The sequence below is a fragment of the Bos grunniens genome, chromosome 6 (genome assembly GCF_055505025.1).
Source record: "Bos grunniens cultivar Pamir isolate PY7600 chromosome 6, Bosgru_T2T1.0, whole genome shotgun sequence".
Taxonomy (NCBI): Eukaryota; Metazoa; Chordata; class Mammalia; order Artiodactyla; family Bovidae; genus Bos; species Bos grunniens.
Genome location: NC_141170.1, coordinates 74,903,155 through 74,921,153, shown reverse-complemented (window position 1 = coordinate 74,921,153; position 17,999 = coordinate 74,903,155). Strand labels below are relative to the sequence as shown.

Here is a 17,999-nt window from a genome sequence, read left to right as displayed (position 1 = left end):
GCAGGATTTATAGCCTGACTATGACAACTAATTTTGGCACTGTAATGCCTCCTGTCATCTTCCATAAATTTGACATAAATAAATCACAAAATACCCTTTTTATATCGCTTTTTATCTTGCCACGCTCCTTGTTTCTTTTGGAAACAGTTTTTATGGCAAATACACAGTGTAAATCCACCCAGCAATAAAGCATGCCAAACAAGCGTGTAGAACAGGCACCTGAGAGGAAATTACCCACCATTTGCAGTGCTCCACACAATTACCAGCAGGATGTTGTGGAGTGGGCCTGTTCACCGCGCCACGCTGTCTTCCTCACGCACAATTTACACAGCTGCAGTGTAAACGACACTGTCACACCACAGGAAGGGGACCCACAGGTCCAGGTCTTCGTGCTGGCCTCCTCTGTGGCAACGTGAAGTCTCAACTTTGCATACCATCTCCCCTGCCTGTTTCCCTGAGGAAGTCATTTCTCCAACAGCAGTAGCGTCCAGTAGAACTTACAAGGATGGAAATGTTCTCTGTAGACACATTTGCCATCCAATATGGTCACTGCTAGTCCCAGGTGGCTATTGCACACTTGACATGTGAGTCCTGAGACAGAGGAACAGGGGGCTAGAGGCTACCATGGGTACAACCTTATAGTGATGGCTTGATGTGTCTTCCTTTTCAATATCTTGTTCCACACGTCTTCAATTTCAAATGCCAGCAATCATAGTAAATATGCACTGAGTACCTTCTCATTTGTCCACTCTGCTTTCCTTCTGACACTGACCCTATGGGGCAGTTATTACAATCTACATCATTTAAATGAGTTCCCTAAAGTTGAAAAGCTTCCCAGGTGGAACTAGTGGTAAAGAACCCACCTGCCAATGCAGAGGACGTAAGAGTCATGGGTTCAATCCCTGAGTCAGGACGATCTCCTGGAGGAGAGCATGGCAACCCACTCCAGTATTCTTGCCTAGAGAATCCCATGGACAGAGGAGCCTGGAAGACTACATGTCCATGGGGTTGCAAAGAGTGGGACATGACTGAAACGACTTCACACACATGCACGCCTGAAGCTGGGAGAGTTTAAGTGACAACTCTGAAGTCTCTCAACTAACACGTGAAGGGGCAGAGACAGGAACCCAGATCTGTCTGTCAAAGCTTTGCTTCTCTCACAGTGGTGCTCACACTAGGCATTCTGGCTTCAGGTTATTATTCCTAATCATTAGGGCAACGTTTGCATGAATTTGGTAGCACTGCAGGGTTCATATTCAACACCTAGTTCTGCAAAGCTCTCTATCCAGGGATGGCAAGAGCTAGCTTCTCATCACACCTTACTGCCCACTAGCTGCTGGTGTGAGGACCTGCACTTTCGGACACATCTCTTCATCTGTGTGTCCAGGCTGGTTGCTGCCTCATAGGTTTGTTGGGAGCATGTGTGAGATCCATGGGAAGATGTGCTAAAGAGTAAAAGGGCTGCTCAGATATAAGATCTTGTGATTAAAGGAAACCCTGATGAATCCTACCACACCCTATTTATTTCCTGCCCAAGTTACCACAAAATCCATGTGCAATATCATTACCCACATAGATATTTACTGAACACCCCTAAAAGCCTACACTCTGTGCAGCAAAATTAAAGGAACGCACCCTGTGGCCTTTTCATGATACCAAAATAAAGCAAGGACTATTCACAGCAAAAAACCCACCCCACCATGCACTGATTATTAACTTGTTAATTTCTATGTCCCAGCTTTTGAAAATGATTCTGGGAACAATGTATTGAATTTTTAATTTGCAGATTATCGACCAAATTGGCTGCAATGGCTCTGAGCAATGGGGCCTGCACATCAGTTGGGCAGGTAAAGCAGATGCATAGAGAAAACAGTGGTGGCAAGTTCTGGGGAGATTCTTTACCGTTGAACCACCAGGGAAGCCCCCTAAATAGCAGGGGCAGCTACTTTGTTCTTGGCATGATAATCATCATTCTCACTAAATTGGCCACTGGGCTGTCATCTCCTATCAGATCTAGCGCCATCCCTTACCTCTGGTCACAGTGCTGATCCCACCGCCCCAGCAAGCCCTGTCGGATCACTGGAGACCTCACCGTCACCAGCAGTACCTTCAGCTCTCTTTTTCTTCTCCATTCATTCACCACTCATTCTCTTATATAAAGTCATCTTTTTTTTTTGGATATACCTTATTTCTGCAACTAGATCATAAAAACTTATTCCTAATAATAAATGGCTTTATTGAAATAAAAGTTACTGAGACTTTCCATTTGCCCAGAACTGTGTAGCTAGCAAGGGGCTTCCCTGATAGCTCAAATGGTAAAGAATCAGCCCACAATGCAGGAGACCAGTTCAACTCCTAGTTTGGGAAGATCTGCTGGAAAAGGGAAAGGCTACCCACTCCCGTATTCTGACCTGGAGAATTCCATGGACTGTATAGTCCATGGGGTCGCAAAGAGTCAGACACAACTGAGTGACTTTCACTTGTAGCTGGCAAAGGGCTTCTACCAGAGGGACTGTTACAGATTTTGGCAGAACAATCCCCTCAGTCAGTAGGGCAACTGTCAAGATCCTCAATTTACTGAGGAGAGTGCTGTCTTTGGAGAAGACGGAAGCTCTGTGAGGCATCTGAAGCAACACAGCTGCTTCATGGGTGAGCTGATAGGAGGGTTCAAACCCAATGTTGTTGTTGTTGTTCAATGTTGTTGTTAAGTCATGTCTGACTCTGCGACCCTATGGAGTGCAGCACACCAGCCTTCCCTGTCCTTCACTATCTCTGGAGCTTGCTCAAACTCTGTCCAGGTTCCTCTGTCCATGGAATTTTCCAGGTGAAAATACCAGAGTGGGTTGCCATTTCCTCCTCCAGGGGATCTTCCTGACCCAGGGATCGAACCTGAGTCTTCTGTGTCTCCTGCATTGGTAAGCTTCTTTACCACTGAGCCACTGGGGAAGCCCTCAAACCTTATAGCCAAGATTAGATCCTTGATAAACAGTTGGTGAGAGTCTTGATTAAATGGCTGGCATACAATGAGTGCTTATTGGAATGTTCTAAAAATGTTATATGTATGAGGTACATTAACCTTAAAATCATCATATGAGGCAGGGGCTACCATTTGTGCTTTATTATGGACAACGAAACTGAGACAAAGGAGTGTTAAACAGTCTGCCTGCGCTCACCAGTTAAGAGATGTAGCTGTGATCCACACGGAGGCCCAGCCTACAGTGTATTCAGAGCCCTTAGGCACACTGCCTCTCCTGATGACAAAACTTTTTTATACTTGTCAAGAATCCTCCAGTGTTGGGAAGAACACAATGAATACTGAAGAGGCTCAATGAGTATTTATCTTTCAACAGTTTACTCTCTTGCAGGGAGTTAAAGTTTCTTGAAATTTGGAAAGCTTCGATTGTTCATTTCTTCCAAATTCTCCTAATGGTCATGGCTGTCGATGAGTCAACTTTCTCTACTATCTCTTTATATGCAGTCCCAGTCCTAGACTGGGGCATTCTGTTATTTTATTTCTTTCTGTCACAGGGTCACCTATCAGACCCACCCACATTGACACTTGCAGACATATGCCTGCCTCAAGAGCAGCCTCTCAGCATAAATCACACATCTCAGCAGGAGGTACCTTCAATACCACTTGCTCAAAACAGCCCATTATGTCCCTCAATCTTTTTTACTGGGGTGGGTAAGGACTTCCCTTGGTTCCCTTTTTCTTTTCCCACAGAGATGAGAAAACAATTCTCCTTAACCTTTCGAAAGCAAACAACAGCAAAACCATGACACAAGATAAAGAAATGTGCCAACTTCCGTGAATATCCTGTAGGGTTGTTTCGAGTGGACTGTCCCACTTCTCAGTGACCGAAAGCAATGTGGATTCAGGAACATTTAGACAGACATCTTATTTTACTAGACAGCCTTTCAACAGCTGGGTCTAAGAATTCCTACATCAGTCTGCAGCCAACTGGAGAAAAAGTTTGAGTACAACAAATTCCAACTCATCATCTGATAAGTTAGGAAGCCAAATGATACACCTAACCCTTACCCCACTGCTGCAAAGGTCTAAAGGTGCTCCCATTGCAAACTCCTCGGACTTTGCTACTGGAGCTGAGGTCAAATGGCTTAATGATGGGCCCTGAGGTCAGATGAACCTTGCAACTGGAATTGCAGCCCTGTTATTTTGCAACTTAGCAGAAAGCAAGCTGTTAGCCACATGTCCTGGCCTAGCCCCTCCAATTTTTCAAATCATGATCTGGATGCTTGGCTGCTTATGTCTGGGATAGGCACAGTAATGTGTACTTACACGAGGGTGTAGGTGACCATGGGGAAGCACCACCTGGAGACTCAGTGCAATTAACAAGCATGAATTCAACTCTCAGAGAATAGCAGATACAATTCGTGGAGTCATATGCTACGGCCTTTGCCTTGGTCAGTTTATCTTCCTGAGTGTTTACCAATCCACGCAAAATGTGTTACCTGCAGCTGAGGGACCACAGGTCACTACTTGATGTACATCCTTTCTTCCTGCCTCAGTGGAGAGAATAGCAGGTTGATACCTATTTGGACTACAGTCTGTGACTATCATTTTGGTTAAAGGTCAAAAGGCTTTTATACCCCAGATTTTTTTTCCTTTGTAATTTTTCTAAAATAAGAAAAGTGGTATCACTTCTGTCTAGTTCCTAGTATCTGTCTCATGATACATACCACCTTAATTTGCAGCATTGTAAAGCTACATTGTCTGTTAAAATATTATGACACTTCCATGCCGGCTCTTTGGGTGTCACAATGATCACCCTATGACATGATGCAAACTTTCTTGGATGTAACAGCTAAGAAGGGAGCACCCTAACAGCGCAGTGGGAGGGGACACTCCACCATCTCCCTTGGGGCTGGACCTGGGTCTATTTTGATTGGTCATTTCCCTAGTTGTTGTGGTTATCTATTCCAAACATCATTCTAGAACATATGGAATAATATATGCAAGAATCTTTACAGATTTTTGGAAGGTTCCAAGGCTCCACATACATTTAAGATAATATTATAGTAATAACTCATGTAACCAATATGGTTGGGGCATAGTATGTTCATAATTACCTAATTTCCCATTTACTTGAGGTTAATGCACTTCTGCAGGGGAATTGCCTGTAGCAAAGGGCTTTCCTCAAATGATATAGAGACCTCTCTTGGACCTGTTTTTCAGACATTTGACTTAAGTGATCAAGCTTTTCCCTAATTCATATTTTTAGCAGAAAAGAGCAGTTTTTCACCGAAGACAAGACCTGTCATCTGGACCATCATATATACTTAGAAGCAGCATGCTAAGCCTACTGAGTTGCTTATCTCCAATGACAGTGGTTAAGCAAGATGGAAGAGAGAAGTTTTATCCTCCCCAAATGACACAGGGACAAAGGCACAGACATTAAAGAAATAAAGTAAAATTTGAAATGTAAAACGTCAGAGGTGGTGCTTAGAAATAATGAAACTGTAAGAAGTTAAACACAATCAGGTTTAAAGAGATAATGATAAAAATGAAAATCTGAAATCTCTTGCCAGTAGAGTAAACCTAGCCTAGGAAGATGAATCCAATATTTCCTGCAAATAAACAGAACTTTCTAAAAATAGAAAGCACAGATGTGAGAGCCAGAAAGTTTCAGGGGCTCATAGGTAGTGATGGTCAAAGTATGACTTTTTGTAACTCTGTGAAATTACAGATGAGGGATTGTAACCCCACAGGTAGCCGGGATTTTATTAAACCGATAGATTGTATATTAACACATCCCTGATGAAATATACATGTGCTCACTTTTCAGACATAATCTGTATGAAAGTGCTTGGTGAAGCACTAAACCAGTGTATCTTCTAGTGAATTCCAAAGAATCAAAGACCTGTTAGATACTTAGTGAAAAATCAAACTACTATTTTACACCATTTCTGTCTTATATAGTCACAATGTTAATGAATCTATTAAAGGCTCTGAAAAGTCCTGCAATACTTTTTTCTTCAACTTTTTTCTCTTTCTTTAATCAGTATTTCCCAAGTTTATCTGAGCAGAGAAAACACTTCTATTTGTCACAATTTGGGGGATGTTACAAGAGAAAAATATGAGGAATTATCATTTTGCTACTGAAAAATTTCTGAAGCAAATTTTCTGTGCACATCTTCTAGTGTCTGACCCTAAGTGTCCTCAAAGGCACCCTCTCAGGCTTCATTTGTGAACTCTTACCTGTACCAGTGATGGTTTGAGAGTCTTTCAGCTACTGCTTAAGTGAAGATGAACTCCAATATTATTCAATAGCGATGATTCTACCTATGGTCAATTCCCTGAAGGATCAGATAAATTCTCCCACTGTGGTCTTCCTGGGCTCAGGATGCTGGCAAGCAAGCTCCCCTAATTGCTTCACTCCCCCTCACTTCCTACCCTGCATTTTTATCACTGGCAAGTGTTAGCAGGAAGGGCAGTCCTGTGGCAGAAGGCGGAAAGAAAATTTTGAGCAAGTGCCTTCTTTTAAGGAGAGCAGCCTTAGCAAAAAATGTTACAAATTAGCTACAATATCAGGTTCTCATTCTTTCCTGATTTCCTCAGGTGCCTGCACTGGGCTCTCCAAAAGCTTTCAAACTTTATTTTCCTTTCTTTGATTATGCTGGTGGAAAGATGGCATTCTGAAAGAAATGCATCATAAAATTTATATTTGGGCAGTCTTATCAGCATTGGACATACATAATCTTTCCTTGCAAAGTTTTTGCTATGAAATTGCACAAATTTGTTTCTAAAAAGAGACAGAGACAGAGGGAGGAAACCCTCTATGTTTTTATGGTGTTTGATGTCTATTTATATGTTTCTTAAAGATAAAGCATTTATTTATGGATGATTTGAATTTTATGCATCTCTTCTTTTTGCCTTAACGGAAGTGAATTCTTATTGCATAGCCAAATTTTACACTCAATTTATTCTGCAGAGTAACTCCCTTCCTCCAGATGGGACCATAAACCAGTAGAAAGAAGTTTTTTTAAGTGTTCCTAATTGAATATATGGGATCTACTTCCGAAACGAAATCAAAAGCTCTGGGAAAAGCACAGAACATTACTGGTGAAGGACACTAATATTCATAAAACAAAATAACAAAATTGGTGCTGGGTTGGATTAGTAGTAAGGATGGGTGGGTACCTTTTGAGGCACTGCATCGCCAAGTAATAAAAAGGGGAGCATATGGTAGGATGCAGAGGAGGAAAGGCTGGCTTATGGGCTAAAAGGATACCTCCAGCTTCTTTGAAAGCTATTGGAGATCAAAGATAAGGGCTTCTAATGGCCTGGAAGATGAAAAGGAGATGAATAACTACAAAGCCATGAAGATCAGGTCTAAGCAATAGATAGATGGAGAGGGAAAAACTAGTTGTATTGGGACCACAGTTTATTGAAGAATGCTTAAGAATGTGTGTGTATTTCCCCACAAAATACCTGGGATAATACTGTATGTAAACAGAACAGACAACTGCCAGGGGACTCAAGATAATACGATAGCAATAATAGTACCAGTTCATATTATTTGTTCGGTGCTTACTATGTTCCAGGAAACTGTGCTAAAGCCTTTGCTTGTATGATTAAATTCTCATGGTAACCTTTGAGGCTGAAACTTCTTCTATAGTGGTCGTAGTCACATGAAAGGTGCTAAATAAATATTCATTGAATTAATTGATATTACCTTGATGAGGCATCCCTGGTGGCTCAGCAATAAAGCATCCACCTGCAATGCAGGAGTCACAGCAGACACAGGTTTGATCCTCAGATGGGAAAGATCCCCTGGAGGAGGGCATGGCAATCCACTCCAGTATTCTCGCCTGGAGAATCACTTGGACAGAGGAGTCTGGTGGGCTACAGCCCATATGGCTGCCAAGAGTCACACATGACTAATGTGTCTTAGTACTAAAGCACAATGTGGTTCCCATTATTCTTCCTCTTTTGCGTAAGAGAAAATTGAGTCTCGGTGAGCCTTGAAGAGATGAGAGAACCATACGGCTAGTAGTTGCAGAGGCTGAGTTGAAGCCAGGACTGTCTGTGTCTGTATTTTATTTAGGGGAAACTGCCTAAATTGGGACAGAGAGACAAACTTTCCTCACAAGGTTATAAGGGATGGGATCTCAGGATCTGGAGTCGCGGTTGTAGGAAGAGTGTAAAATCAGGAGAGAGGAAAGAGCATAGTTGTAGGACAAAGAGCCACCTAGTCTGATTTTGAGGTCCACTATACCTAACTGTCAGAGAAGGCAATGGCAACCCATTCCAGTACTCTTGCTTGGAAAATCCCATGGGCAGAGGAGCCTGGTAGGCTGCAGTCCATGGGGTCGCAAAGAGTCGGACACAACTGAAGCAACTTAGCAGCAGCATACCTAACTGTGAATCCTTAGCCTCCTTGCTGGCCTCATTTTCTTTATCTGTAAAATGGGCAAATTGAAATCCATCATATTCAATTGTGAAAGTTTGAAGTTACATAGACAAAGTGGTATTTAAGTGTTCAAAATTTTGATAAACATTATTTTTTATTATGTGTAATGAAAACAGTGGGCTTCCCTGGTGGCTCACTGGTAGAGAATCCACCTGCTGATACAGGAGACATGGAGTCGATCCTTGGGTCAGGAAATCCCCTGGAGTAGGAAATGGCAACCCACTCTAATATTCTTGCCTGGGAAATCCCACGGACAGAGGAGCCTGGTGGGCCACAGTCTGTGGGGTCGCAAAGATTCAGACATGATTTAACAATTAAACAACAAAAATAAAAACAGTAAGCTCAGCTGCCTGGAGTTTGTTGTGTGGCATTTCAGTGTATTACCATGTGTATATAAGAACCACTTGGGCCCCAGGTTTCTTCATCAGTCTCAAATGCTGAGTTGAATCGTGAAAGGTTTCTATGGTCTCCTCCCGATCTCAACTGTGCTATTTGCTCCTAACAGTGTGCGTATCTGCTCAGTCTCAGTCACGTCAGCTCTTTGGTACCCCATGAACTGTAGCCTGCCAGGCTCCTCTTTATCCTGGCAAGAATACGGGAGTGGGTTGGTTGCCATTTCCTACTCCAGGCATCACAGTTAATAGTGCAGGTGCTAAAGCCAGCCTTCCAAGTTCAAATTCTTGCTCAGCCACTTAAAAGTTGTGCAATCTTGTGCACGGCACTTAAGCTTGTAAGGGCCTTCGTTTCTAATTTCTGATATGCCAACAATGACATAATGGTCTGTTTCCATAATAGTAACACATGAATAATGATAGTGACTACTGAATATGGTTATTGCGAGGATCAAATAAATGTGATCAATGATGATGGTTGTCACAAAGTTGATAATAGTCCTTTATTAGACAGTTTTTGGAGTTTGAAATTTTCAGTATACACATACATCAGGTTTGATTAAGCAGATAGTTCAAGCTGCTCAGCCATGTCCAATTCTTTGCAATCCCATGGACTGTACAGTCCATGGAATACTCCAGGCCAGAATACTGGAGTGGGTAGCCTTTCCCTTTTCCAGGGGATCTTCCCAACCCAGGGATCGAACCCAGGTCTCCCACACTGCAGGTGGATTCTTTACCAGCTGAGCCACAAGGGAAGCCCTAATTAAGCAGATGCAAGACATCAAAAAACAAACAAACAAAAAAATGAAGGACAAAGTGTAGAATGAATGAACAAAAGGACAAGTAAACGTCGATGTGGGGTGGGAAAGAAGAGCGAAGTAGCTTTTACTTAGTCATTAAATAAAGAAGGTTCCTAAAATACAATCCTGTTAAATCCCCCACCCACAATAATTGGGTTTGGGACCCTGAAGAAAAGGATTCTTGGTCTCCAGAGTAAAGTGGAAAAGTGGGCTATTATTAATAAAAGAAGAGTGGAAGTGGAGGTTGAGTTGTTAACTCCTTCACAATTTTTTCTCTCTTGGATGTGAGAGATACAACATTCACTCACACAAAAAAAATCTAAGATATATTTCATATAATGGTCTAAATGGAACATTTATCCAGATAGCTCTTATTGTAGCTATTATATTCTAAATTGTGTCTCCTTAAAACTTACATGTTAAGGTCCTAACACTCAAGATGAGTGTATCTGAAGCTAGAGCCTTTAAGGTATAATTAAGGTTAAAGGAAATCATAAGGGTAGGGCCCTAATCTGATAGTATTGACGCCCTTTGAAGAGGAGGAGGAAACACCAGAAATGAGTAGAAACAAAGAGAAAGACCACGTGAAGACAGAGGGAGAAGGCGGCCACCTAGAAGCCAAGAAGAACAGCCTCAGAAGAAAACCATCCTGCTGGCACCTTGATCTTGGACTTCCAGCCTCCAAAACCAAGAGGAAATAAATTTCTGTTGGTTAAGTCAGTCCGTCCATGGTACACATGGTTAAGTCAGTCCATGACTGACTGTGGTACCTCCGGGAGTCAGAGTAATGTGACACAGCAGCAGTGAGAACTTGTAAGCTTAGAAGAGTTCCTCTGCACAAGTGTTGAAGAAAGAGGAAAGCTAGAAGGAGCTATATAAGGAAAAGGGGAAACAGGAGGAAGAGGGAGAGGTATAGCAGGAAAAGAGTGATGTTTCTTAGTATCTACTGTGGACCACAATATAAAATCATCACTGCTGAAAAATCTTCCCACGACCCTCTACCAAGGATGGAGTTTGCCTCTCTACAGCGCTCAGTCCCACAAGAATTGCTGTCTGGATTCTGCCTTTTTCTGCACATGTGCTAAAACCATGAGGCTCTCTCACCCAGTAGCTTCCCTGGCTATTGCCTTCACTGAAATTGAGCCCAAAGCAAAATGATATTTTAAATAACATCACCTCTACCCTAAAGAAAACAATAAAATGGAAGCTTAGCTTTCTGGAAACTTGTCCTGGCTTTGAGAAATAAGCAAAGCTCTCCACCTTGCATATGGCTGCAAAGAGTGAAAAATTAAAGATAGAAATGGATAGTCGTGAGATAAATACAAATATGGAAAAGCAAAGCATTTTTCACTTGCATTCCACTTGTAGCATCATCACCCCTTCTCTTCTGAATTTAAAGGCTAACATGGTTTCTGTTTGAAAATAATAAAAAGTAAGTGCATTTTGAGATGTCTATATTATAAGCCTCCTGGTATATTTTTTATCACAATTTATATTAATGTCTTATCTGTTCACAGATTATGGGTGCCAAGCTAAGTTTAAAAAACTACCAGTACATTGTCCAACAGGGCAGAGAAGCACATTAAAATGACAGTAATTTCAGTTGGCATTTATAGAAGGTCTCCATTCAGATATGAGTGCCATAGTTCGCCCCTTATCCTCAGCCTCTAAGCATCCAATGTGCAACCAGTTTTGCTTACAACCAGCTAAAGAAACGACCAGCATTATTCTGAACCCACTCCAAACTGACAGGAGAGAACCATTTGAAAGGAAATCATGTATTCAATAGTAAAATACTTGCCTGTTAAGGTCGCCTAACCATCCTACTTGATTCTGTTTGAATTTACTGGCTAGAGACTACTTTAATTCATTTTATAGCAGAACAGTTAGATTATGCCCCATTTATTATAAACATTTGCTTTGCATAGAAGATTTGCAATGTTTTATTAATCCATCACATAGTCTTTCTAAAAATATGATGAACGAGGTAGCATAAAATGTCATTCTTTATACACTTTAGGTGGTTTGGCAATTAACGTGTTGAGCCTCGCAGCTCTTCTGAATCAAAGGCTGATTTCTGATATGGATCCATCTTGCCCACATCATCTATGGAATTACAAAACATATGATAAATCCAAGCATTTGACAGCGTTATTTCCATCAGGTTATAACCCTATTTGATAAACTTAAATCAGCAGCAAAACTATACCAGATTAATGAAAACCATCAGAAAGTGCATCATGCCATTTAATTTCTGGAGAATTACAGCTAAGATACATTCTAAAACATTTAGAACAAATGGGGTAGGCTTTTTAGAAGCATATTTTATTTAAAGTGACTAGAAAAAAAAATACCTGCAGGATTGTATGTTCACCACATCATGTCCAAGAAGTTGAAACAGGAACAAAATAAAATGCAATGTGTTTTTGCTGATGAGCAAAAGCTGCTTCAATTATGAAAGAGTAAACTGATAATAGAATCCTGGAGACAAAGAAGTAATGTGAACACATGTCTCACCACATACTGCATACACACCGAGGAAACAAGTTACACCTTATTGCACGTAGAAAGAGGTAAGAAAAAGAGTAAAATTAAAAAAAAAAGACAGAAAATTGAGAGAGAAATACAAGCTTCACCCTTAGCCCACGTTAGTCAAAGAATAATTTCACGTCTAGAAATGGTTTAACCCAATAATGTAGCAAAAATTCTGGCTTATATGTAATTACTGAAGAATCCTATCAGCATCTTATTTGTAAGAAGATAAAACTGTCATATTCAGATGCTGACCTTTTACCATGCAGTATGAAGCCATTAATAAAAATTTTATTTTAACACCAACAAGCCCAAAATGCTTTAAAATATCACATTTAAAGGATACTTTCTCCTGTATCCTTTATTATAAATGTTACACAGACAAAGGCAGAAACCAAAAATCAATTTTTAATATATTTCTTCCTACCACAGGGCATGAGAAACATTAATGGTTTCTGCATCTACATGGTTACAATTATTAGCTTTGCTTTTCTAACGCAGTGCTCATAAAGTATGCTCCGCTTACGACTTGGGGGATGGGCACTCTTCTTAAGGTTTTTCTGGATGTAAGTTAATAAGCAATAATCCAAGATCTTGAGAGTCATGCCATTACTTGCTTCCCCTATCCAGCATCCTGATATTTACATGATCACTTACACGGAAGCTGCAGAACAACTTAAAACTTAATGATCCCAATTCACAGCCCTGCAGGGGGGAGAAGAAGCTGCTGTAAACCTATTGAGGGATGTTATCATGGGTCCCTGCGGTACAGGGAAGGAAAATAACCACTCAGATGGTTTTGTTTCACCTCTACTCAGAGGGACTCAGATGTGCTTTATACCTCTTCACTTTGTGTCCAATGTGTTTTGAGCCATTGCTGAGGACAGGTGCAGTAGACACCTCCTCTCTCATCTACTCCTAGTGCCTGATCTCTCTAGAGACCCACTTCTCTCTCTATGGGTGGTCTCACTGCAACTGTTAACCAGGGTACATAAGGCTCTCTCCTAGCCATGGGATAAGCACAGCCCACTGAAAAGACTGCTTTTCTAGTGTCTAGTGTTCCTGGTCGGAGAAGGCAATGGCACCCCACTCCAGTACTCTTGCCTGGAAAATCCCATGGATGGAGGAGCCTGGTAGGCTGCAGTCCACGGGGTTGCTAAGACTCGGACATGACTGAAGTGACTTAGCAGTAGCAGTAGCAGTGTTCCTAGTGTCTAGGGCTTCAGGAATGCTCTGGTGCCTACTTTATTGAAACCTGGTTCTTCAGGTTTTCCTCTGATTCAGTAACCTACACCATAGCCTTTCACCTCTGTTTTAGTTAATTCAGCCAGCATCCCTTCCTGTGGCTTGAATTCAAACTACCTGCCAGAAGAAAGGGGAGATCAACAGCTTGGTCTTTCTGTTCCTTCAAACTCATGTTCAGTGATGCCATTTATCCACTCAAATATTTTCAGTAGCTCCCCTTCCCTATGGTTTAAAATCCTCATTCCTCTGCAAGGCCTTCAAGTCTCTTGTCAACTTGGTTCACCCTGTCTATCCAAACTTAACTCCCACTTCCCAGGACAAGAAATCTATGCAAATCACATGAATTCTTCCTTGCTTACTGCTTTATTCTGAGTGTATATTATGTTCTCTCGGCCGTTCCATTTAACAAGTCTCCCAATCTTTATTAGCAACGATGCTTAGCTGGAAACAACTGAACCCATATGTGCCAGTTTTAGCTGAAAAGAGAAATTATCAAAGGATGTACTTCCCAGAAACTCCAATAGCATTAGGCCAAAGGCTAAGCCATCAAGAGCAGTGATCATATTACATCCCTGGCCTGCTCAGTGGGGACCCAAGGCAGTTGAGGGAGGCCATTGACTTTCCACCATCCAGAAACAGCCTGAATTCTCCTCATTGCTACTTCTGATTGTGGGTGCCATGTGGAGGCAGGGGAGTGTTGGTAAGGTTGAATGACTTGCCTGATTTCCTACTTAGGATGCACTCTTCACATTATTCTAGGAAACACTTTGTGAGGGCAGAAGTCAGGAACTAGTGTTTCCTTTGGTATCTGTTTTCTCAAATCACTGACCTCATATCTGCTGCTGCTGCTAAGTTGCTTCAGTTGTGTCCGACTCTGTGCAACCCCATAGACGGCAGCCTACCAGGCTCCTCCATCCATGGGATTCTCCAGGCAAGAACACTGGAGTGGGTTGCCATTTCCTTCTCCAATGCATGAAAGTGAAAAGTGAAAGTGAAGTCGTTCAGTCCTGTCTGACCTAGCGACCCCATGGACTGCAGCCTACCAGGCTCCTCCATCCATGGGATTTTCCAGGCAAGAGTACTGGAGTGGGGTGCCATTGCCTCCTCCTGACCTCATATCTAGAAAAGTATAAATCACACAACATGTGTGTTCTCTTTTTTTTTTTTAAGAACTTAGAGCAAAGTTAGACAGCACATCAACCAAGGGACATCACATTCCCAAGAAAGTGGAGGAGGAATGCTTCTAGGATACTATTGCTGCAGAAATCCCCCTCTAAGTCTCTTATAGGCATGCAAGCCAATTGGGCAGCTTGAGGAAAATTAGGTGTGAGCTGGAAAAGGAGCATTTTGAGGAAAGGGGGATCAGTATCAGCTGTCAAAGAGAATGGGATCAGGAGGAAGAAGAGTGTTTCATACACAGAATCAGAGATGACAAACCCAAACACTTCAGAGGGAAGACAACAACCAAACACCAAGGATCCGAAGGTAGAAATGGCACAAGCTTTTTAAGCTTTGTAGTTTTTCCTTGTGTGTTATTATTATTATTCCATGTTTGGTTTTGGTCTTACCAAAAAATGTTTCACTTTTTTTTTTTGTTTTTTTTGCTATGTACAAGTGAAAGAGCTTGTACAACAAAAGGGCCCTGAGGCAAGAAACAAAATGCAAGACCAAAATAGAGGCCCAGAATTAATCAGACAAAAAGCAAGATGTTCTGACTCAGATCCATCAAGGAAGGATTCCTAGGTGACACTAATGGTAAAGAACCTGCTTGCCAATGCAGGACACAGAAGAGATGTGACTGGATCCCTGGGTCAGGATGATCCCCTGGAGGAGGGCATGGCAACCCACTTCAGTATTCTTGCCTGGAGAATCCCATGGAAAGAGGAGCCTGGTGGGCTATGGTCCACAGGGTCGCAAAGAATTGGACATGACTGAAGCGACTTAGCATGTAGCACGCATCAAGAAAGTAATACGTTTCCATCTCATTTCTCTTCAAACATTGAAAGCGTATCCACCATCACCCATAAGCAAGAGATTTCTGAGAAACATCTTGGAATATACCCTCTGTCCCCAGTATGGGTTTTTATATTTGTCCTGATACAGATGTGCTGCCAAGACAAAGATACTCAAGATAACAGTGGTTTAAAAAGAAAAAAATTTCACACAGCAATATAAATAACCTGTAGTCCTCGTGAAATGCTAGGTCCATTTCAGGTATTCAGCCTGAGTGGTAGGTACTTGGTCATCCTCAGCATTTTGCTTTCAACTCGTGATCTAGAGAGCTATCCCAGCTCTAGCCATCATGACAGCATTCCAGTCAGTGAGAAAAGGAACAAGATAATGTCCTAGGCACGCTCCTTCTCTTTATGGGCAGGCCTGGAAGTTGAAAACATATGCTCACTTATATCCCTTCAACCATGACCATACCCCATTACAAAAAAGACAAGAAAATGTGGTCTGTGGCTAGGTAGCCAAGAACTGAGCTAGAACTTGGAGCTGCTACACTAAAGGAAAGAAGAAAAGATGGATAGCGAGGGTCAAATAGAAGTGTTTGCTAAAAAGGCTAGAGATAAAAGACCTAGGACAAAATCCTGGTGCCATCACTGACCAGATACTTATTCTGAAATGTTACTTATTCTGGATGAGTTTTGGTTGCCATATCTATAAAGTGAGCATAAAAACGCTATATAGAAGAGCAATGAAGATTCAGTGGAATAATGCATGTAAAGTACTTGATTTCATAGAATTGTCAGTTGATAAATTACAGTCATTATTATTGTATTGTTACTATTTATTAAGATTTTGTAAAGTGTTTTTATGATAGTTTTAATTTCCTCTATCAGGGAGTATTATTCTCCTTACATTTCTTTTTTTTAGTTTATTATTATTATTTTAATTATTAAAGATTATAACTGTACAATATTGAGAAGCATAGGACAAAATACAATAATCAGGGGACAATTTTTATATCGTTATTATTTTTTAACCAGAGTTGGCAAACTGAGGGCCAAATTCATAAATAAAGTTTTATTGGAGCATATCTGTGCCCAATTACTTATGTTTTGTCTATGGTTTTTCAAACTACGAGCATAGACTTGGGAAAGTGAGACAAACTCTGTGGTCTGCAAAGCGTAAAATATTTATTCTCTGGTCTTTTTAAGAAAACGTGTGCTAGCCCATGACCTATAAAGTGAAACAAATCTTACTTTCTCTGACTCACATAAGTTGTTTCTTCAGTTGCAAATAAATCATGATACATATTTCATCATATCATTTCAAAAATAAAAGAAATTTTGTGAAGCACCTAACAGTGCCAAGAACCTTTAGTCCTATTTTATTTTCCTTGATGTATGGTCACCACTGTTCCTACAAGAACACTACTAAATGTATACAAGCCATCATGTGACAAAAACAAGTGTCACACTTTGGGGTGCTCACATATTAAATTTAGGTGCCTTTAAAACGGGCTTCTCAGGTCCTGCTGGTGGTAAAAAAAAAAAAAAAAACCCACCTGCCAATGCAGGAGATGTAAGAGATGCTGGTTTGATCCCTGGGTCAGGAAGATCCCCTGGAGGAGGGCATGGCAACCCACTCCAGTATTCTTGCCTGAAGAATCCCATGGACAGAGGAGCTTGGTGGGCTATGGTCCACAGAGTCACATAGAGTTGGACATGACCAAAGCAACTTAGCACGCATTCCTGCAATGTTCTTATAATAAAGAAGATTCTTAACTGGCCTCTGCTACCCCCTCTGTGGCTGCTTACACACCACCAGCCAGCCCCTCTCACTTTCTGCCCTCGAACCATGCTACCCTTTTTTAAGTTTCTTAAATTGCCCATATTCCTCCTCCCTTTCTATCTAGCTGAAATTCTTTCACTTTTTTCAATTGTATGTTTCTATTAGTAAAAATGCTTTAGCACCCATGAATATTCAGTCATTTACAAATTATATGTACACACAGTATACATCCATGTAGGCGAGGACACACGTGTATATGTGCACATATTTATACAAATGATATATGTATGCTCTTCTCTAAAATGACAAAACAGAAATGTGAAAGTCTAGACACAAAGTTCTGACAGAGTTAATATTGAAATTTTTCCCACACTCCCAGGACAGGAAATTCTTTCCCCAGCTCCTACCCTGCACTCATTTTACTTCAGGTCTCATCTTGAAGGTCACTTTCGCAGAGAACCCTTCACACCATGAGGTACTTGTTTGCTCTTATAACTCTTCTTACCTCTCCTTCAAGGTACTTATCACAGCTTAAACTACACGCTCATTTGCAATTATTCAATTAACGTCCTTCTCCCTTTTGCCCTGCCAGCCCCACCGACACCGATTTGAACATCTACTTAAATGTCTATTCTGCCCTCTTGTGAGAGTTGAGATCATGTCTATTTTATTTACCACGCGTCTTTATCCTTTGTACTTTGACACAATTGTGTAGATCTGATTAAATATTGATTAAACCAATACATAAGCCATTCTATAGAAGAAATGGATGCTTTAAAACAAAGCCTTAGTAAAGATAAATTTAGAAATTAAGAAATGTCTTATCAAGAAGGTTGCTGACAAGATAAAGCCAGGTG

The 17,999-nt window shown here is 41.2% G+C and overlaps 1 protein-coding gene across 8 annotated transcripts in view; it reads right to left on the bottom strand.

The window, feature by feature from the left end:
- PPARGC1A (PPARG coactivator 1 alpha) overlaps positions 1 to 17,999 on the bottom strand; it is a 716,069-nt gene that overhangs the window by 186,880 nt on the left and 511,190 nt on the right. The window lies entirely within an intron of this gene.